The sequence below is a fragment of the Epinephelus lanceolatus genome, chromosome 22 (assembly GCF_041903045.1).
Source record: "Epinephelus lanceolatus isolate andai-2023 chromosome 22, ASM4190304v1, whole genome shotgun sequence".
Classification (NCBI taxonomy): domain Eukaryota; kingdom Metazoa; phylum Chordata; class Actinopteri; order Perciformes; family Serranidae; genus Epinephelus; species Epinephelus lanceolatus.
This window is the reverse complement of record NC_135755.1, coordinates 17853139-17877313: the sequence shown is the minus strand read 5'-3', so window position 1 is coordinate 17877313 and position 24175 is coordinate 17853139. Positions and strand designations below refer to the sequence as shown.

At 42.8% G+C, this 24175-nt stretch overlaps 1 protein-coding gene across 1 annotated transcript in view; it reads right to left on the bottom strand.

Annotated features, from left to right (window-relative positions):
- The window catches only part of pea15 (proliferation and apoptosis adaptor protein 15), a 71441-nt gene extending 49460 nt beyond the window's left edge, over nt 1–21981 (bottom strand). Inside the window, exon 1 of the mRNA XM_033610165.2 lies at nt 21571–21981. The gene's annotated coding sequence lies outside the window, so the exon portion shown is untranslated. The remainder of the gene's footprint in view (nt 1–21570) is intronic.
- Nucleotides 21982–24175: the final 2194 nt, after the last annotated feature.

Below are 24175 nucleotides of genomic sequence, written 5' to 3'. Positions count from 1 at the left end.
GAGCTGGTTTACACCCTCAGAGGCACAGCAGGGAGGAAATGGAGGTTGTAACGAGATCGGCACGACTCAAGTCAGTGTTAGCTTTTCAATTTCTATGATCAGTAATTACATTGTTGTAAGGGACAGGAATTCTCTCGAATTTGGGTCACAAAATTGTGTTAGTGAGCACTTCTTTTCCAAGATTATCCATCCACCTGACAGGTGTGGCAAATCAATTGATGATTAAACAGCATCATTATACACATGATATACACATGGGATGTTCACAATAAAAGGCCACTCTAAAATGTTCAGTTTGATCACGCAACACAATGACACAAATGTCCCAAGTTTTGAGGAAGCGTGCCATTGACAGAGCTGATGCCCGTGAAATGAAGTTCACTTCACCACCATGAACTGTCTCCAATGCACTTTGCGTTGACTGGCAGTCAACCGGGTCTCACTCCGAAGTCGACGAAATCCGGCACTTGGGCAGTGACTTGTGGCGTCAGACACTGATGAAAAAAGCCATCCTTTTACATCGGCATGATACGCTGCTGGTCGGCGGCGTTAGGGGGAAACGTAGCGGGACAGGAGTGAAAGTTAAGGCAGCGAAAGTCAAAGTAGGATGGTTGGTAGTGGTGGTGGATGAGTCCAATAAAAACTGACTTTCACCTGGTAAAGCGGCGTTCACGTCTCATAGGATTCTAAAGCTAAACCCTGGTAATTTTTTCCAAACCTAACCACGTGTTTTGTTGCCAAAACCCAACCACACGCGTTGCTTGTTGGAGGAAAAAAAAAAAAAGATCAATTTGCGTTGTTGTACTGATGTAGTGCATTTATTTTGAAAGAGACTGTAGCCTATGTAAACGGCAGAACTTTACATGGCATCCCAGAACGTCAACAACCAACGCACCTAGGGTACCTTTCAAGTTGTATCTGGACGTGGAAAGTCCATGACCAATTGTCAATATGTGACAAGGTCGGAATGAGAATGTGTTGTGGAAGTGCATCCAACTGGCCTCGCAACAGCAGACCACATGAAGCCACACTAGCTCAGGACCTTCACATCCAGCGTCTTCACCTGCAAGACTGCCCAAGAACAGCTACCTGAACGGCTGATGCAACAGCTGGTTTGCTCAACTAAAGAATTTCCTCTCAGGGAGGCTCATCTGCATGTGTCATCGCAACTGACTTGTGCAGTTGTGATGGTTGGATGTACTGCCAATTTCACATACTGACTGTTTTGGTGTGAGCTGCCCCATGTTGGAGATATCGACCGTAGAGATGTCTTCCTTCTCTCCAGTATAATGGAACTAGATCACACTCGGCTTGTGGTGCTCAAAGCACCAAAAAAATACATCTGGAAAGATTAACAGCAATGTCTTTACAGAAGTCATGACCTGGTTACTCAAGATAATCCACAGACTTTGTTGTGAGCAGTTTCATGTGGGAACTATTTTCTTTCTACCGAACTGAGCTAGCTAACATTACAGCTCAGCAAATGAGAATGTCATTGCGAGCATGAGCCTCTTGTCTATTTGTAGATGCACGCTTCCTTCTGCACACGATACAGTCGACAGGTGGAGTTCGGTAGAAACGTCTGCCTCCTTCCTGAACCCAGCAGCTCAGTGGAACTCAAATGTCTCCGCAGCAAAGCGGTCAAAAGCCAGAAAGCTAGCCATGGAGTTCTGAGGGTGGCTTCCAGGCTTTGGGGCGCTCCACTGTCTGAACCCAGGGTTCTCACCTAGATGAGCTCTTAGGTACCAGAACTTTGGCACCAATTGATTTAAGGTGAATAGGTGCTCGGTAGTACCGTTATTAGGCTGGTGTCCATAAAGTTTGGGACCCAACCCTAGTGGCCAATTTATTTAATCGAGAGATAACGTGCAGATATTTTCCCCCTTCAACCAACGGATTGGTTGAAGAGTAGGTAGAATTTCAGTTGACCAAGATTTTCTTTGGTTGCCGACAGCCCTAGATGTTGGTAACAAAATAATAAAATATCCGCTGGATGTAAACGAAAAGGACCAGTATGAAAAAGGTTATTCTGTCAAGTCTTGCATCAGCCTGAAAAAAAGTGTTTTAATTGAAGAATTCAGAAATTACTCGTGCACTCGACGTGCACCTCGTTAACTACATCTACACCCTGATCCTTCACCTACTGTAACTGCCACCAGAAACACAAGAGCTGCTGCTCTAAATCACAGGAAAACAAAGGGGGAGGAAGGAGGAAGGGGAAGAGGGAAGGAGACATGCGGGATAGAGGAAGAGGGGGTGAGAGGAAAGAGAGGGAAAGAAAGAGGTGAAAAATGAGAGGAAGGAGAGCAGGATGAGGGAAAGGAAAAGGACGGAGGTGGAAGGAGGGGTGGGGTGCAGTCTGAGTCATCGTCAGTTACAGGCATCAGCTGAGCCGAAGGGGGAGAAGAGACAAGGCACACACACACACACACACACACATAGAGGAGAAGCGATCTTTAATGGCAGCTTCCCCTTCTCTTTTACTAACGGGGACGTGGAGTCAAATGGTCAGGGACTGTGGGGAATGGCTGTCCATATTGGAGCCATTGACCCCTCTCTGACACACACACACACACACACACACATACAAATGGGCTGGAGTCCCCAAACAGTCCATTAGAGATTAAACAAGTTGTTCAGTCTGTGTCTCAGACTTCAGGCGTGACTCAAATTTTCAGATTACTCTGCCGGCTCATCTGCCTCCTCTCCTCCTCTTTCTTCCCTCTTCAGCTCCTCCTCTATTGCTCTCTGCGTCTCTCTTCCCATCGCTCAGGCCTCTCTATTGTTCCATTAGTGGATTAAGCACGCCGGTACCAGGGAGGAAGATGGGTGCAATTCAGAGAAAATGAAACTCAGTCCATCACCCTGCATCCGGGGGATGTTAGACGTCTAACTGGCGTACTTTACCTGCCTGCCTCCATCGCCTCTTCACATTACGGCTCTATTATGGATTCCTATTATAACACAGCAGTTGATGAATGCACTGCAGGACTTCGCGTGCAGTCCTGCTATTTCTCCTCCACATTATTGAGGTGATAACTCACAGTTAAATGAGTGTTCCCGTTGGCAAAGCAGGACTATGGGGATATTAAGGTTTATGTTGGAACCTGTTGACTGACGAGAGCTCAGCAGCAAGAGTCTCAGCTCACACTGCGGAGCAAGAGCCTTCAGCAGGGCTGTTATTGTTCAGGGGGCCACATTTTCAGAGAGTTCCCAGGGGCTGGACATTTCCATGAGCTGTTATTCTCATCATGTGTGTACACTTGACCCACCACGAGGGTTGGGTACCGTTCACATCTGAACTAATATAAGTAATGTTTCCAGTACCTTGCATTTGGTACCTTTTTTAATGCTTTACTTTTCCTGTAATAACAGCATTTTAATTTGGTAGATGAAAATGCAATTCTGCTCCTCTTCTCATTTCTAAATACACATAAGACCCGTTTCCACCGAGCAGTACAATTCAGTTTGGTACGCTTTTTTTTCCTCGTTTCCACTGTGAAAAGTTGTGGATGGTACCAATGGGACCGTTCTGTACCATCCCCATGTTTGGTCCCCCCTCTGTTGGGGTACCTAGCACACAGATCTGGTACTAAAAGGTGGAGCTGTGAACACTGCAGTCTGTTGATTGGTCAATAGAGGACGGTCACTCTGCTCAGGGCTGAGTTGTGGCTGGTTTTGAGGCTCATGTAACCACTGTTCATACTGTGGAGAGTTTTATTATAACTATAAAATGAAAGGATGTTTCCGTCTGAGAAAAAAATGACTTAATTCATTGGGCTGACTGTCGGCAACTTTTAAGGTGGAACGTCAATTTGTAACTCAATGCATGAGTTGATGACATGAATCCATCTGCACATCTTAAATTTCACTGTGACAACTTCAACCTTTCCATTACTTTTTATTGTCTCTCTTGGATGACTTACACTTTTAGTAATGAGTGGATCTTCAAACATTTGAACTATATATTAATTTCAACCGGATTATGTGACCTGCATATAATCTAATCCTAACTAGGAGAAAAAAAAGCGTTGTGGAGTGTTGTTCCTGTGGGCTACGGCTACACTAAACCCCTGAGCTTGCCTGTGAAGGACTAAATACACAAACCTGCTATTTTTTAAATATCCCATGGAGAGAGACTCTCACTGCAGCCTGTTCTATTTTGCTCTGAAAGTGTTGGCATGCAGCCTCGTACTGTGGACGATGAACAAGGTGCAGACTTCCATCTGTGTCACCGGTAATAAAGAAATACAGTGAGTGCTGGACGGAGCAGTGAGCCCACATTTAAGGGTACTGTTTGCGGTGGAAACACTAGGGTGTAGGTACCATGTCTGAAGGGTTACTTTTGGTTCCAAAGGTACCATCCCGAAAGTGTTTGGCGGAAATGGTGCTATAGAGCTTCTCCATCTGTCTGAAATTAAAACCCGCCGCTGGCCTCAGAGATCTGTGGCTGGCTTCCAAGCTGCGGACCCTCGAGGCGTTCCCAGGCCAAATGAGATATATAATCCCTCCAGCATGTTCTGGGTCTGCCCCGGGGCCTCCTACCAGTGGGACGTGCCCTGAACACCTCTAACAGGAGGCGTCTAGGAGGCATCCTGATCAGATGCCTGAACCACCTCAACTGACCCCTTTCGACACAAAGGAGCAGCGGCTCTACTCCGAGCTCCCTCCAAATGTCCGAGCTCCTTACTCTATCTCTAAGGCTGAGCCCAGCCACCCCACGGAGGAAACTCATTTCAGCTGCTTGTACGTGCAACCTCATTCTTTCGGTCACTACCCTGAGCTCCCCATCCTAGGAAAAGCAAATTTGCTGATAGGAATGCAATTCGTTTTGCAGGTATGTGGTCATTAACTAAAGATTGGACAAATCAAAATTGGGGCCCAATTATGGCGCAAAATGGTTAGCTAAGGTATCCACAAAGTTCTCACAATTCATCCTGAAGGGAACATGGATATCAGTACCAAATTTCAGGGAAATCCATCTGACTTGTTGAGGCATTTCACTCAAAACCACAAATGTCAACCTACTGGTGGCGGCAGAGGAAAGGTCAGTGGATAACTAAAGTATGTGCGATACATTACATGGAAACCATCAATGTCTGCACCAAATTTTGATTTAAATTGTACTGTTTTAACTTTGAATTCTTCAACCCTGAACCTACCTCTGTCTATAAAATGTACTTTATCAATAAACTGCCTTGCCTTGCCAAATCTCTTGGCAATCCATACCAAAGTGGTTGAGATATTTCACTAGCAAACAAAATGATTAACCTGCTGGAGGCAGAACAAGAAAAGTCAGAGGATCACTTAAGTCACTGGGATTCATCTTTAGGGAACCACTGATATCTGCCAATTTCACGCCATTCCATAATGTCTTAGATCCGTGAGAAAACATCCTCCCTCAGATGCGTGGTACATAGTAATGTCACATAAAGAGCAGTTATGCAGCCATCTAAGTGCCCACAATTACAGCGAAGAACAACCTCAAGGATATTGCTGCTTTTTCACCGTATCATTACCAACACATGCGAACTGAATTATTACGAAATGTAGCAGTAGTATATCATCATGAAAGATTAGGTCCTTGGTTACCAAACCACCTGCCTTAGCAACCAAAACGGCTCACAGCTTCATCTTCTCAAAGTAATTATCAGTATCAGTGAAATGCAACTTTCATCACTATTATTGCTTGGATTCAATTACTGCTTATGTAATACAACCACTAAAGAGCCATTTGCTCTATTACACATCCTTGTTGTCCTCCTAATGTGAGACTGGATGCTGTGTGAGGTCTTTAAAGAGGAACGTGGCGGGGTTATTTAATGGTTCCCTCTCATTTCCTCATTCTGGTCATGCTTTCATTATTTCTGTCCGCACTTTGCCTTTCCTGTCAAAGCTGAAGTAAAATTGACTTTCCTGCTAGATAGTTCCCCGTCTAAAACACCACAGAGAGACTGAGGACAATATGAGACACAGCGAGTGCAGCACTGTGATGACTAAGAGTTTCTTTGGTAATAATGAAGAGCACATACAGTAGAGAGTGAGTCAGTTAGTGTACTCACATATTGAGCTGCATAGTGTAGACTGCAGGAGGCTTTCATGCTGTTTGGAAACAGCTATGAACAATAAACTGAAGATGTTAATTTTTGAGCTGCGTCTGTCTGGAAGCTGATTTATTGGCACTTTTAATCAGCTTTGTATAATATTAGCCTCATGAGCTCATAGCAGTTAAGCTAAAATGTTACTTCACACAAATATCATCATGGTAGGCTAATAAATAAAAAACCTTTAGTCGTTATGTTGATGATGTGACGTTGCTACAAGTTAACTTTTCTTGGTAAACTGAAGCCACTGTGTGTAGCATTAACATTAAATAACAACATTCCAGACTTAACCACCCCCAAGTGGTAGATTAAACACGCCACACATACAAACTCTCAAAATATTGGCTTTGACTTTATGTACTGGATAGGACAGCCCCCTAATAGTCGACCAAGACCAAGAGGTCATTAGTCGGCAAGATTTCACTGGTCGCTTAGTTGCAGAGAATAAAAACAACAATGTGAAACTCTATTAGGAGCTGCACCTTGTCAAAATAAATCAAAACCTACATGACTGGACCATGTGGGAATTTAATTTGAAAGGACAGACACAGGAAGTGTCCACGCTCAGCAGTCAGACAGGAGTCATGTTAATTTCCAGGGCTGGTACCTGCGGTTATTCCACAGGCTAGTTAATAACATGTCGGGCAGGAAATCCAAAGTGTGGGATCATTTTGAGAAGGTGAAGGACGAACCCAAGGTGATATGTAAACTCATCTTCATTGGTCGACTACAAACATGACATCATCTGAAACATGTTAGTAGCTACATGCCCATTAGCCACTTAGCACAATCATTACTGCTTTACCGACAGCGTCATTAACAGGCGGCTCGCTCAGTGTGTGACGTGCACTTGTAGATAAAATATAGGACTCAAACCATTGTGTTGCCCCGCCCAAAATATATGATTTAACAATTAAATTAATATCGTAAACATGCAGGCGACTAGTCGACAAATGGTTCTAAAAGATGACTATTGGTCAACTAGGAAAATTCTTAGTCGGGGGCAGCCCCAAAACCCAACTTCACCCACAAGCAGAGATGTTACTTAAAAAGAGGGACCAGGCCGGCTGAACGGATTTAATGGACTAAGCTAATGAGTCATTTTCACTCATCAATGAGAAGATGTTCCAAACTGCAAATAAAAGAAACACATATGTGACCGGGCTGATATCAAACAAAGACAAGGGCAGACGTGGCTCGTGGGCTGCTCGCTGCCCACCTCAGGTTTAGTCTCTCCAAAATCTCCCTGTAAAGGTATTACATTAGAGCTTCTAGTCGGGCCGTTGTGCAACGGTACAATGCATTAGTGCGAGCCGCAGTACCTCGAGCACTAGGTGGGTACACAGGTCCCCAGAGGGTTACATAAACAACATACACAGAGCAAGTCTGACGCCTGCATCGCATTTTATCAGTTTGAGCGGAGAGAGGGTACACGTGTGTGTGTGTGGTGCATTTTTCATCTCTGTGGCGGGGAGGTTAACCTGATTCCCGAGGCTTTTTTCAACTACACATACAGTACAAGAATATACACACATGAACACACATACACTAGAGGAGGGGATGGAGGTAATAGCATCGAGGCAGGCAAAGACACGTTCCGATGAGTTCAGGAAGCAAACTTCCTTTTCGAGATGGATGACAAGGATGCTGAGACAGCTGCGCGGAGGCAAGACAAACAAACATCAGGAAGGGCCAGAAAACGGGCTTTAAAAGAAAATTTAAAACACGAATTTCACCAGCTTGTTATTTTCCACAATGGAAAAAAATATCCCATGAAAGATGTTCTAACAGTCTTTCATGAAGTACATAAGGACAACATTTGGTCTAATTCAGCCAGCCACGAAAAAAAGACTGCTCTGAATCACGGCAGCAGCACAAAGTGTCTCATCAAGGCACTCATGGCTCATCAGAGCAACTGTTATAGACCTGTACTTTCCACCCACGCCACAAAGCTTCTTCATCACACACACACACACACACACACACACACACACACACACACACACACACAAATAGCCCTCGTCATCCGAAGAGCAGATGAAGAAGTGCAAACACACCAGACCCCCCTATGGGCACTGCCAGCCTCTCCATGGTGCCACAGGCTGAGTCCTCGTCTGTCGCATGACATAAACAAAAACTGGCCAAAAAGTTAGCCGTGTGTTTCACACAGTCACATACATACACACACATACACACCAGGTCTATTGCAGTTCAGGATTTTTATTACTTTTTCTACTTTAGTTTAAATTTTAGGGTTTTTCTTAGGTTTTTCTAATCTTTTCATCATTTATATTGTCATCAGAAATCAACTGAATATTAATTAATTAATAATATCTGAATGCTGTCTGTTAGACAGTGTGTGGTGTGTGTTCATATTAGTTACCTATTGCCTAGTCTTTTCTTTGATCTCACGTCCATGACCTCATCTAGCTTGTGGTTACTGCTTTGCATTGGCCATTGCATCAGTAGGTTATATTGCTACATGCCGTGGCAAAAGTTCACAGTAGCTAAGTGTCCGAAGTTGTCCCATGTTCAGCAAGGTGGCACAGTGGTCTAGTTTGGTTTGGTTTGAACCTTGGGGTGTGGGAGCCCTTCTGTGCGGCGTTTGCATGTTCTCCCTGTGTCAGCGTGGGTTTTCTCCAGGTACTCCGGCTTCCTCCCACAGTCCAAAGACATGCAGGTTAATTGGTGACTGCAAATTGCCCGTAGGTGTGAATGTGAGCGTGAATAGTTGTCTGTCTCTATGTGTCAGCCCTGTGATAGTCTGGCGACCTGTCCAGGGTGTACCCCGCCTCCCGCCCAATGTCAGCTGGGATAGGCTCCAGCCCCCCCCGTTACCCCTAACAGGATAAGTGGAAAATAAATGAATGAATGTTCAGCAACACCTCCAAGACAGAAGTGTTGAACATTCGCCATTGATTATAAATGTTAGCAAAGCTCCAGAGCCCAAATAAAAGAAAAAAGAGGGACTGATATGGCACTGGATGAAGGACAAGCATTTTAGCAGTAGCTAAAATTAAAATGACAAATAATAGATTATGACGGAATTCGGAAGATCATGTACATCAAAATGGCCGCTGTTGAGAACAGGCATGGTCCTGGTACACTTTATTACCTCTCTTACTAAGAGTTAGATGAGAGAATTGATACAACTCAGGTGTCTTTACGTTAAACGTAGACAATTAGCTTAGCTTACCATGAAGACAGGAAATGGAGAACAGCTAGGCTTGGTCTGCGCAAAGGTAACAAAATCTACCTCCCAGCACCTTTACTGCTCATTTAACCACATTTAATTCATACACAACACAAAATATTAAAATAACTCTGATAGCAGGAGAAAAAGTTCACGAGTCAGTTTTTATGCTATGCTATGCTATGCTAAGGAATGCTAACCATTTCCTGGGCGTGGCTTCATATGTTACAGATGGATATGAGAGTGGTCTCAATCTTCTCGTCTAACTCTCGGCAAGAAAGCAAATTAGCGTAATTCAAGTGTCAAACTTTTCCTTTGAGTGCAAGTGGAAAAAACAGACAGTTTTTTGAACATTACAGTTTGTTTTAGTCTTTCAGGTTTGATTTTGACCGCTTGTTAACGTCAGGCTGCTGTACAGCCAAACCGTTTCTTTGGAACTACTTTCTAGTAAAGAAATAGTCCCTATACAAACTCGAAAAAAACAAACAAATTTCCATTTACCTCCATTGTATTAATACCTAAATTTGGAAAATAATGAATGTTTTTTGTTATCTTGGTAGCCAAACTGTTTAAATCTATCTATAAGCACCTGAATGCACCACGTAGATTCATTTTCTTAGCTTAGTGAAATCAATGGAAACCAGTGGCTCACTGCAGTAAACAGACCCGGATGGTAAAGTAATCATGACTTGTGCTTCTGTGTATGAGGATCTGAGCAGATGTAGATGAGAAGACCATGTGAAATGCATCAGCTCGACAGCACCGATGGGGGACTCGAGGGGCCTTCACTGAGCAGCTGACTGCAGAACATTCAGTCTCGTGATGTTTGCCACTCAAATCGTGGAAGTGGCGGTCAGTTTGGTGTGAGTGAACACACGTTTACAGTAATGTAACACTGGGCGAGGAAACAGTTGGATGCAGGAACTTTTTCTTTCACGGTCAATTTGATGATTAAAACTGATGTGAGCACGAGAGACAGGCAGACAGAAACAGAGTCACCACTTTGAGGTGACCCTTGTCAGAATATCCTGTAACACCTGAAACACACACACACACACACACACTGCAGAACTGTACTCACCTCCCTCCCCTGCAGCTCCAATCGAATCAACTCTTATCAAATCCAATCAGACCCACTGAGGCGTTTCATTTTGAAGCAGCAGAGTAGATTATGCACACAGACGAAGGGGAATGGCCTGAATCAAAGTGTGTATATATATCTGCGTGCATATCCACGTGTTTGTGAATGTGTGTGCTTCGGCCCATCTGCACTGTTGCTGCTTGTGTGTCTCCACCCGTCTGTGTGGGCTTAGGTGTATTGCATGTGTGCGTGGATCACTTCATCCATTATTCTGGCCACTGTGAAATGCTGCCAGTCACACAGATTGAGCTTATGAAACACTTCCACAGCTGTGTGTGTTAAAGCCTGCAACACCCCTCCGCTCGCACACGCTAACCTTTCCACATCCTCACCACCCTGTCGATGCGTCGCTGCTCCGGCCCAAAAGAGGAAATCTGAGACCTCTGCAGCGTGATATATTTGCATGAACACAGAGCAGATAAACAGCATCAAAAGTGGAAGCCAGCATTAAAAGAAGTAGCTTTGTGCTGGTGTAGGCGTCACTTGTAGCACAGCAACAGAGCGACCACGCAACCAAGCAGTTGCTGGAGGGATTAAATATGTGTTGGGTTTTTTTTATGTGTCCATGTGGCTGCAGCCTGAGTGAGAAAGGCTTAACCTCTGTGGCATTGGGGGATTTAAAATAAATCATTGCACATATTTCAGATATACAAAAACTGTATCAAGGTAAATCTCTCCTTCAGGTTAAAAGCCTAAAGAACTGCGACTAGCTTTTCATTTCCTCTTTCAGATAACATATGCATGTTTTTATGCTAATTTCCAAGTAAACACAAACATAATTATCTTGCCAAACACACTAACCTGCACATTAAATGGCACATATTCATATCCTGTAGGCTAGTGGGTGGATTTGGATAACAAAACCCACCTAATAAGACCATCTGTGATGTATTTGGAATGTAAGAAATCTGTGACAGAGAATTAAAACTGATTATAACCGGTGATGTAACTGGAAAGGCGGACTTCCTGTGTGCAGAGCATCCAGTGCTCTGGGTGAGCACAACACAATACCCAGTGTTTGTTATAGGCCATTTTAAAATCAGTGGGGGTGGTAAGCTTAGCACTGGGTGCTGGTTTCACTCTTGGCTCAGTCCGACTCCGTCGCTGTTCGCAGTATCACTTCCTGTGACCCCGATGACTGAGACAGAGAGATTAGGCTAAGGTTTCCTCTGCTGTTCACCTGATATACAGTTGTGAGTATTAGAGCTGAGCCTGAATTTGAATTTTCAAAGCCTTTTGTTGTGCTGCTGAATTGTAAAAGTTTTGACTGACAAATGAAGTTTGAACCCACAGCCGCTGTGGCAAGGACAACGTCTTTGTGCATGGGACACCCACCCTAACCACTGAGCCACTGAACGCCCCATTCCCAACTGACGATTTGTTACACTGAAGTTTAGGTTTGAGCCATAGCGGTAACTGCAATTCAGTCAGGAACACTTGAGTCAAAGAAACCTTTATTTCCATTTGCAGTATCATATTTGGCAGTATGTCTCTGTTCTGGGGCCCCTCTGCCTTTCCTCGGGCCTACACAGAAAGCCTCTTCCACGCACCTTCGTGGAAAGCCTTAAGCCAGGGAGAGCACACCTGTCCGCCCTTCCACGTGCGAACGAGGACAGCCTGAGGCAAAGAGAGCAAACCTCCCTGCCCTTCCACACGCCTACATGGAAAGCCAAAGACTGAGAAAGCATACCTCTCTGCCCTTCCATGCGCAAATGAGGAAAGCCTGAGAGAGAGACAGCAAACCTCTCTGCCCTTCCATGTGCCTACATGGAAAGCCTAAGGCAGGGAGGGCATCAGCAAAGACCCCCCAGGAACAGAACAGAGCAGCATCAATGACAAACAGAAATGACATTGATAAGTCAGACACAGCATGAAAAGGAGGAGCTGGGGTGGAGGCTGGTTGCAAAGCAGCTTGCAGAGGAAGCAGCAACAGTAGGCAGACCAGAGCAGTTTAAATAGGGCGCTCTGAATGAGATTTGCCAATTGGCTGCATAGAAAGGAATCGTGATCTATCAGCTGACTCCCTTACATCAATCAGCTGCTCCATCAGCTGATTGGGTTGTTTGAGATCAGCTAATGTAGCTGGGATGTGAGCTGAGCTTGTCATTGTGTCCTGCCTGACCTAACGTGATGCTCAATTAATGCAATACCGTACTACTGAAAAGCAAAGTGCAGAGGATGGCAAGCAACCGCCATATATTAATTGGGCATTTTTTTCATTGGAGCAACACCATGCTACAAAAACCGCCAGCATGGCGATGTGCTAAGTGGTGCACGTTTGCCTTTTTTTCTGGACGCTGAGAGTTGAAAAATATTAAACTTTGGGTAAGAAGCTGCAACCGGTTGTTACTATCCCTTTACACCCATCTGTCCAATCGCAGTGGAGGAGGGGCCGGTCAAATAGCCCGCCACAAAGACCAACCGTCATATCGCAACAACAACAATGGAGAAGACATTAATGCTAAGCCCATGCAGACCGTTCCTACTGTCTTGTTGCTCTTCAAGCTTCAGCCTTGCCATCATCCACAGCAGGTACTTTGCCTTGTGCCGACAATTTTACTTCGGCGGATATTCTGTATCATAGCAACTAGACGCAACCAAAGCATCTCAGCTGAAAAAACACTGTTCATTTTTCTTATTTAACAATTAAGAAGTAGGCCATTGAGTTTGTTTTAAAACGGTGTCATTTTTGTAATTTAAAACAAAACAAGAATATACCTAAAAATAGCCTAAAGACAAAGCTTATTTACAGAGCAGAAAGATCAGAACAAATTAAGTTATTTGTAAAACCAACAAAAAAAATTAAGGTAATGCCACATATCATGCTGCTGAGCCACAGGGGAAATTCCATCACCACGACAGGCCTAGTTTAGATGGCAGCCAGTGAGGGTCAATGCGGACCAAAGCCTTAGACACGATTAGTGAACTACACATCAGGATTTATTTTAACCTTTATAAGTAGTTTGACCGTTTGTTCATTTACAATGTCCTGTCTCAGTAAACACAGGAACAGTCAGATATATTACTGGAGAAAAGAATTAGTGGTCAGGGGATTATTCCATAATGTTATTGCACCCTGTGTCAGTTTAGCTTTACATCTGTCCTGAGCTGCAGGATGACAGTGGAAACATGTACAACACGTGTAGCTGTTTACTTTCAGAAACACTGGGCTTCATGCAAGAAGCGATGTATGAAGAAATTTTTGAATTCTTGTTGGTAACTATGATTTGTTCTTATTTTGTGTGTACCCATTGATTTCTAGGATTCACCGATGTTATCTCATTTTACGAGTGACTGAGAACACCCTTACCAAGATAACAAAAAACAACTTGTTTTAACAGTCCACAAGTTGTTTGTCCAACTCGAGGAACTGTAGGTAAATGGACTGCACTTGAATACCACTTTTCTAGTCTTCCGACCACTCAAAGCGCTTTAACACTACATATCACATTCACCCATTCACATAGACATTCACACATTGGTGCCCGAGGCTGCCATACAAGGTGCCACCTGCTACTCTGTAACCATTCACTCACACCCAGCAGCTATCGGGAGCATGTTGGGGTTCAGTATCTTGCCCAAGGATACTTCAACATGTGGGCTGAAGGAGCTGGGGATCGAACTGCTAATCTTCGGAAGAAACCAAACCAATTCCCTCAGGTTTCAGAGGTTTAAATCAGTGGTTCCCAAGTGGTCTGCAAGTGACTCATGAAGGTGTCAAATTTGTAAAAAACAGACTTTATATTTCTAAGTACAGTGAATTTCCGGCACAGAGCTTTTATTTTGAAGTGCTGTTTCCTGTTGTAGAGTAAGTGACTTAAAGACAGCTATTCAACAGAGAGAGGAAACTAGCTCGGTGACATGGACAAACACAAATATCATGCTGAATATTAAACTATGTGGACCTTGAACTGATGACTAGGGAGAAATCTAGACCCTGGGGCTGGACCAGTTGGGAACCACTGGTTTAAATGCTTGTGAAGGGTGTCTGAATGCAAGCTAAGAAAGGGTAAGAGGGTGTTTCCTATGCTAGTAACAAACAATCAGCCATCCAATTTATGATCAAATGGGACTCCTCATTCACCTGGGGAAGAGGAGTTTGGATAGCTAAGGACGTTTGGTGCATCTGGAGTTTACCTCTCGTATTTTTTCTCTTAAAATATAAGAGACGTTTAATTTTTCCTGTTGAGTTAGAAAGCTGCATCTGCTCCAACAGTTTAATCCATTAATGGAGACCTTGAACAGACCTGAGGAAAGTGGGCAGCAAGCGAGCCGTCGTACACAGATTACAGGCGGTGATGTAACACAGCGTAATGACACTGACCCTCTGTAACTCATAGCTTCCTGAGAACCCTGCACACACATGGTGAAAGTAAACAAACATGCAGCAGGGGGTGGAGATGGGAAACAAAAGGCAGGGGTAGTCTGACAGTGACATATCTGTCCCTTCTGTGTACCAGGAGGCCTGTCAGAGGATCCACTGCCGCAGGAAGTGATCCTTTCAGAGTGACGGCGAGGCTGAAAAACACGGGTTGTTTTCATGATATCTGAGTCCCTGCTGTGACACCACACACGTTTGTGCTGGTTTTCAGCATGATGTGATCTTAATTATCCAGTGAGCTGTGTTGACGTGCATTGTTGTAAGATCCCGCTGATACTGGGCTTTATTAAATATCGAATGTCAGCCCGTCAGTGCGGATGCTGGGGAGGCTAGCCTGGGTGTCATGATGATATAAAGGCTTTTTCAGAGACTTACAACAATGCAGTCCTGTAGAGAATCCTCAATCCTAACAGTTACAAATAAAGATTAAAAAAAAAAAAACAGAATTACTGGTTGTCCGCTTCCGCTCACCAGTCAAGTTTCTCTGACAGTTTACATCCATGTCCGTGAAAACATGCATGCTTCACACACGTCCCCCCCCCCCCCACCCCCAACAGCACAGAAAATCTATACAATCAGCACAGTGTCAAGGTGGTGTTTCCAAGATTAGTGTAACCAATTCAGTATCTGACCCAATGTCTCCCCTTCTGTGCTTGAGATACTGAGTAATTGCCAGAAAAGTGTTTTATGCAGAACAATGTCAATGTGACCTTGACCTTTGAACTTTTGGATAAAGAATGTCATCACTTCATTATTTTATCCTATTCAACATTTGTGTGAAGTTTGGTCATAATTAGCATATGGATTCTTGAGTTATGGCCAAAAACACATCTTGTGAGGTCACAGTGATCATGACCTTTGAAAACCAAAATCCAATCAGTTCATTGTTGAGTTGAAGTGGACATTTGTGCCAAATTTGAAGAAATTCCCTCATAGTGTTCTTGAGATATCACATTCACAAGAATGAGATGGATGCAAGATCACAGTGACCTTGACCCCTGAGCCCTGACTGCCAAATATAATCAATTCATCCTCAAGTCTAAGTGAATGTTTGTGCAAAATTTGGAGTAATTCACTCAAGGCATTCTTGAGATATTATCTTCATGAGAATGAGACAGACGTGGTCACAGTGACCTTGACCTTTGACCTTCGGCCACAAAATTCTGATCAGTTTATTCTTCAGTCCAAGCAGATGTTTGTGCCAAATTCGAAGAAATTCTCTAAAGGTGTTGTTGAGACATCGTATTCACAAGAATGAGACAAATGCAAGGTCACAGTGACCTTGACCTTTGACCACCAAAATCCAATCAGTTTATTCTTGAGTGGACAAGTGGACATTTCTGCCAAATTTGAAGAAATTCCCTCAAAGCGTTCTAAAGATTTCACGTTTACAAGAATGAGATGGATGGAAGGTCACAGCGACCTTGACATGTGACTCCTGACCACCAAATTTAATCAGTTCATCCTCGAGTCCAAGTGAATGTTTGCACCAAATTTGGAGAAATTCACTCAAGGCATTTTTGAGATATCGTTTTCACGAGAATGAGACAGACAAGGTCACAGTCCGAGTGGACGTTTGCGCCAAATTCGAAGAAATTCTCTAAAGGTGTTATTGAGACATACTATTCATGAGAATGAAACATATGAAAGGTCACACTGACTTTGACCTTTGACCACCAAAATTAGATCATCGTTGAATCCAAGTGGACATTTGTGCCAAATTTGAGGAAATTATCCCAAGGCATTCTTTGGATATCGTGTTCACAAGAATGGGACAGACAGACGGACAACCTGAAAACATAATGCCTCCGGCCACAGCTATAGTCAGCATGGAGGCATAAAAGCACAGAATATTAGCTGAGTCATAATTTTCGTTCTTTAGAGACATAAATAATTATATATAGAGCATGTGGGTGTTCAAATTAAACCTGTTTGGTTTCATGTGTAACTCTGGCGCAACACAAAACATACAAAAGCAAAATGCAAGACTCCCTTCACAGGTTTTAAAAGCCTCCAGCTCCCTCTGAGGAAGGCCACGGCCAAATGCATCAGAGTATTCAAAGTGTTTTTGACACATGCACTATTTTTTGAATAAGCTAAGTAACAATTAAAAACCTGTTTCTATGCCTTAGATTTTGTGTATTTCTTTTCTCAGTGTTGGCACTTAACAACTTAAAAAGCTCATCATGTTTGAGCCTGAATCATCATCCTTTCATTACAGTTTATTAATAAAACTCTCCACAGTATGAACAGTGGTTACGTGAGCCTCAAAACCAGCCACAACTCAGCCCTGAGCAGAGTGACCGTACTCTATTGACCAATCAACAGACTGTAGTATTCACAGCTCCACCTTTTAGTACCAGATCTGTGTGCTAGGTACCCCAACAGAGGGGGGACCAAACATGGGGACGGTACGGAACGGTTTCATTGGTACCATCCACAACTTTTCACAGTGGAAACGAGGAAAAAAGAAGCGTACCGAACTGAACTAAACCATACAGCTCGGTGTATTTTCAAACCATACCTGGCCCTATCTGGCACAGTCATCCATGGTGCTGCAGACCTTGCAAGTAGTGTTTAGTATTCTTGCTTAAGTGTTTTCACATGTAGGTCCTAAAAATGTTTTAGTCCTGCTTCATTCTGGGGAAAAAGTCCAGCCCTATTTTTTGCATGATGAAGTCAGTGAGCCACACACACTGCACGCTGGCGTTTCCCTTCCCTGACTAAACTGTGATGTTTCATACCGAATTAAACCAAAAAGGGAAGAGAGAGAGAACAGATCAGATGTTGGCCAGTCCAGTTTTGTCTCAAAGAAGTTTCCACTTCCTGCGGTTGCAGAAGTGACCATGCTCAACACTAGACTTTCACATTTTGGGTAAACTTGAGTTAATTCATGGGTGTCAGTTTGCAGTAAAGAAATGCTTTTCCTTGAATATTAAAAATAACATACAGGGTTAAAAGTGTGGCTACAATTAGATTCTCTTGCTAACAGGTTGAGAAAGTCCATGTAAAAAAATGGATGTTTTTCTTCTGTTTTGATTGTTTCAAGTTGCACCAGTTTAACGCTGATCTTCCCGAAACTGTATTTGACTCAGCGCCTATAAACAGTCAACCACAAACATTCCCCTGGCGGCGGCGGGGGGACAACCGACACCACCGACACACACAGAGAGGAAGTGAACCTGAGAGAGGAAGCACATTTCTGCTGCGCTGCCCAGTTTGTTCTATCTCTGTCCGAGAAGACAGATCAATATGTATCAGAGACGAGAGGAGACCGGCTCCCAAAAAGCTGAGTCAAGGCACACACACACACACAGACTTGTGTACTTGTGAGGACCACAGCCCCCAACCACCACAACTCCATGCCAAACCTACAACTACAACACATACTGTTCTTAAAACCCCCATACTCTTTTGAGGAAATCCCCACTTTTCAAAAAATGTCCTCATAAACCTGCAAAATGACAACTTTAACTCCCGGGTTACAGGCACGTTTTACTGTTACTAACACTTAAAGGCACTAAACTTGACGAGAATTTACTGTTACGATAAAATAAACTTGCCTCTATTGTGCTGAACTGGGATTGTTTAACAGCTTGTAAAAAACACACACTGAGGAGGGATGCTATGAATGGAATGCAGCCTCACAGGAAACGGACTGACAGCTGTCATGCTGCACAAGTGTCACGCACTATGAAGAATTTGTGTGCAGAATGTGGATGTGTGTACTGTATGTGTGTGTCACATGGGGTCAGGATGCAGGAGACGGACACTGAAACAATTAGCCTGGTCATTCAGAATATTAGATGACACAAACTTGGGCTTTGTGGTACTGTGATGGTCAGTTAACACGATTTTCTAACATCTTTAGAACCAAGTAAGTAATATCAGTAACAGTTAATTTTGCTTTCAATAGCCTGACAAACATTAGCCGGTAACTAAGCCGTTAATTTTTGGGAAAGAACACAAAATAACATGAAAAACAAGAGGCCTTTTTCTTTTAGTCCGGCACTCCATTGGCTCAGTGAGCTTTAGCTCCACATTTCAAAGCGCTTTCCATTCAGAGGTGGTGAAATTTTAATGTCTGTGATGTAAGCTAACTGTCTTGTCTTTTATTTTCTGTTGGTTTTGCTAAAAGCCCCCTTAACATGGTACCCTAACCTAGGGTTTCCACTGGTTAGCTAACGTTAGCCTTGGCTGCCCTGTACTGCACAGCATCCGAGTCAGGTAGAAGCTAGCTAGCAACACCGCTCATTCGCTGGTCACTGGGCGGTGTAAACATGGTGGCCACCCTCTGGTCTTGGCTTCATTTTGAGCCGCAAAACCCCTTTTAGCATTCGTAACTATGTTAGCACCCATGCTAACACAGCTAACAGTGATAAATGCTAAAGGTGGTTTACAGCTCAAAACTGAGACAATTACACGCCAGGCTGACCCGAGGATGGGTACAATGTTTCCACAGCAACGCCCTTGGGTACAGACAACATTACTAGCATTAACATTAACTGTTGAATGAGTTGCCCTGCTAGGTAGTGATGGCCAAATGAAGCCTCATGAACCACTTTCTTTATTTTCTGACCCCACCAGATGGCGCTCTTGGTTTAAAGATAAAGGCTGAAGGACTGGAAATGAAGTGTGCTTTCAAACCTTTGTTGAACAGACAACACCATCTGGTGGCTTCTGAAAATAAAGACAGTGGTTCATGAAGCCTCATTTGGCCATCACTAGCAGTGCTAAGTAGCTTTCATGGGGCCTGGGTGATTTACATTGCAATAAACTGAAGAGTAGCAAATTTACCTTAGGACCAATAGTGTGCTCAAAGGATGACATTTGTTTTGTAGGGTGACGTTAGTTAGCGTTGCCTTGGTTCCCTTTTCAAAAATCCTATTGAATTTTTTCATTTGATTTCGGATTATTGCAGAAAATAAGCTCCGCAAACAAACGTTTATGATACTTGTATGTTTTATTCAGCAAGATAATCTCCACAAATGAACACCACTTTCATGATTTTGGAAGCCTAAATGCAATCGTGAGGAGTAAAAACCTAACGCTAGGCTATAAACGAACTACACCACGGTCACATGACAACGTCGCCACCAAAGAGGGTTGTGAAGCCATGTTCAACATGATGACGTCTCGGGGTGGGCGATATAATGACTATAAAACGTGAAAGTCTAAGCTTGTGTTAACCATGGACCTTATTTCAGGCACCTAACCAAAACGGCCCATTGACTTCAATACGAGGGAACCAGGGGTGAAGAATGCTAACTCATTTCCAGGTTTGAGGAAATGAGTTAGCATTTCCCACATGAGAAAGTAAACATCGTGATAGGACAACACTACGGACAAGTTCCACATAGCAAAAATACACTATAACATGTCAAAATGATCAAAATCCCAGTGGCTTTCACTGCTTTAAATTTAACGCTGCCGTTCTATTTATTGCACAAATATGAGTTTCAAAGAACTGACGCAATTTTAAGCAAAACAAAAGCTATTTTGTCTTGTTTTACCTTTAACAGCATGCCTGAAATTCACACAACAGGCCTCTTTTGCCCCTCGTGTTCCTTTTACCCATTATATCAATGCCTTTAAAACTGTAGGCCACTATCAGGAGATCAAAAAATACACAGTACAGTGATATAAACCAGCTACTGGTGAGGGAGAGGAGTACTAGTCACTCTCACCCCTCCCAGCACACACACACACACACACACACTTACAGCCTAGTGCTGGCAGGCCAGACACATCCATTCATAAAAGACCCACCCCTTCCCCATCCGCTCACACACACATACACACCCCCACCCACACACACACACACACACACACACACACACACACACACACTCATAGCCATCCGGGACGGTCACAGGTGGTCACCTCTTTCCTCTGGCTGAATATTGTGTGGGTTTAGAGGCAGGACGTTCCTGATAATGTGGCTGCGGTGACCTTTACGAATACAGATATGACCCAGCATAAACATCCCAGACCACTCAGAGAACAGGCTCCTGATACGCTCATAATATATAAATAAATCAGCTAACCATAAATCAATAGGAGGACACATGATAATCAAATCCAAATCAAGCTTCAATTGGAGTATTATGGGAATATTTGGCTGCGAGGTAATGAAAAGGACAGTGGATACGTGAACGCCTCCAGCGACACTAAACCCAATCCAATTAGTTTAATCAATGGTGTGTTAAATGCCCTCTTGAGGATGGGAAATTCACCAACGTGCCACTTAACAGTCAAGTTCATGACTGAGTCGTGTCAACAGGGTGCATTTCACATGGCTTGTTAATTCACAGCATTTTTTACAGATAGAAAGAAAGCGGATTTTTTTATTTAATTTTTAAGCCATTTTTTCCCATTTTTTTTTAAAAAATATCAGGAGTGTTCTTCGAGTGCCAGAATGTCTATTAGAGTGTATCACACTCAAAAAAAAATAAATATGCATATTTTTATATGTCTATGAGGCCCATGAACGCCCCATCTCTCCAACTTTTCCCTCTCCTAGTTGATGCCAAAACTAGTTTTTACATGCCGGCTGTGAAGTAGGCGAGTCTCCCTCGCACACAGCCATCATGTAACGGTATGCGAGGACAGACATGATCCATATCAATGAATGGAGGAGGCTGACTGACTCCCAGCACATTAATGAGCTACACCCGGGAGGATTTGGACTTAAAGAAACATCTGAGCCATGAAGACAGAGAGCTGTGTGCAGAAAAAGAGACGTACTCACCCCGAGCGCAGCAGATATGAGTCAGCTACAGATAAAGGGAGAGAGATGCGGGAGTCTGCGGGAAGGTAATCTCCTCTGGCTCTCACAGAAAGCAGCTCTGTGGGGTTTTAATTTCGGCCCGGGAGAGGACAGACGTGCTGCAGGAAAGGTAGAAGAAAAAAGTCCACTCCGTCAGTGTCGGTTCACTTTTGCGGTGTGAAGTGGGTCAGTGATGGATTTGAGTGTGTTTCATGAGCGTGGGGAAACGCGGCCGTGAAGGGGACACCGGTGAGATGAGCTGTCAGTCGGTGTTTGGAGAGATTAAAAGAGAAATGTCTTTTAGGATGGTCGTGATTCCGCTTTCGGTCCGTCTGCTCCACTGTCCGCTGCTCAGTCACCGGCTGCTGTACCGTGGAAACGCCTTTTCCTCTCTCTCTCTCCCGGTCACGGTTAAGCACGCTGTCTGATTCGTTCATAGATCGTCTATTGCACACAACCGCTCACTCTGTCAATAAACCACCCAATGACTGGATGAATTTATCCCCTCTAAAGTGGATCCCTATCTTTTTGTCAAAAAATGAATAAAATTCAAAATTCAAAAAGGAAATCAATAACTGTTTTGTTTTATTTTTCATACATCGTTGTTCTCGGCCAAGGGTCAGCAACTTTTACTTTTGAAAGAGCCATTTTAAAAATCTGTTGATGCTGCAAAACATATCTGAGCAGATTTGTCAAAGAAAAAATAAATAATTAACTTCCTTTTTGACATTTTTCATACATCTTTGTTCTTGGCCTAAAGGAATTTTACATTCTTGAATTGTATAAATATGTTGCCTACACACCTTTTTTTTTTTTTTTAAAAAAAAAAAAGGGTTATAACACAGAAGTAGGCAACTTGTGGCTCCAGAGCCACATTTGGCTCATTATTCCCTCTACAGTGGATCCCTGTGTGTTGTAAAATAATAATAATAATAATAATAATAATAATAATAATAACGGTTACTTTTACCATTTTTATTTTTCATACATCATTGTTCTTGGCCTAAAGTGATTTCACATTCTCCAGTTGTAAAAATATGTAGCCTTTACACCAATATAAAACACAGGGGTTTTTAACGCAGGGGCAAGCAACCTGTGGCTCCCTAAGGGTTTGTCAAACAAAATAGAAATGACTTCTTTAAATCTTTTATTTTTCATACATAATTGTTCTAGGACAGGAGTCAGCAACCCTTACTATTAAAAAAGCCATAAGTAATTAAATAATAAATAAATAAATAAATTACTTCTTGCTACTTCTTACTTAATAAATGACTGTTATTTTCACCATTTTTATTTTTCATACATCATTGTTCTAGGCTAGGGGAAGGCAACCTGTAGCTGCGGGGCCACATGTGGCTCACCATGGGTTTGTCCAAAAAACGGAAATTACTAATTTTTACCATTTTACCATACTATTTTCATACATAGTTTTAACACAGGGGTCCACATGCATAAGGACATAAATAACTTATTTTAAATCGCTGTTCGAGGCCAGGGGTCAACAACCTTTACTATTAAAAAAGACATTTTTGGCTTAAAAAAAAAAAAGGTTTAAAATTTGTATAAATCTGCAAAGCATATTTGAGCAGTGTCACAGAAAAAAGGACATAATTAACTTCTTTTTTTTAACATTTTTATTTATTTTTCATACATCATTGTTCTAGGCCAGGGGTAGGCAACCTGCAGCTCTGGGGCCACATGTGGCTCTTCATCCCCTGTACGGTGGCTCCTTATGGGTTTGTCAGACAAAATAGAAATAACTTCTTTAAATTTTTAATTTTTCATACATCACTGTTCTAGGCCTGGGGTCGTCAACCTTTACTATTAAAAGAGACATTTTGTTTAAAAAAAAAAAAAGTGTCGCCTATACATCGATTAAAAAAAGGTTTTAACGTAGGGGTAGGCAACCTGTGGCTCCGGGGCCACATGTTGCTCTTTATCCTCTCTGCAATGGCTCCTTATGTCTTTGTCAAAAAAACAAAAAAATGAAAAGGAAAAAGGAAATAAATAAATGTTACATGACTGTTTGTTTTTAAACATGTTTTTAAACATTTTTAAAAACATCTGTATGGAGCCACAAAACATCTGAGCAGTGGCTCCCTATGAGTTTGACAAAAAAAAAATCATGGTATATTACAGAATTTATAGTATTATCATTCACAGTGACCCTTTAAGGAATGCAGACAAAAGGCTTATTTTTAATTGAACAAATGTTTTATTACTGTTAATTGAAAACAGAAACCATTTTGTTAATGGAAGTATGTGTTAAAAGTCTCCCCTTAGAAAATAACCAAAACAAAGGGGAGATTCCATTTCCAAATTTTTTCAATACCGTAGTTAAGCAAATGTAAAAGACGCTGGTTGTCAAACATACTGATGGTCAGCAAATGTGACAACAATTGCTGGTAATATTGCCACATGCAGAGATGGCACAAGTCTTCCTGCCGACACAGTGGAAACATTAGTGTTTACACTTTATTTGGGGCTGAGGATGTTGGAGCTTATCCCAGCATGCATTGGGAGGGCAGTAGGAAAGGGTTAAACTATCAAAAACACCTTTGAAAGAGAGTTCTTTTCTTTCCTCCTG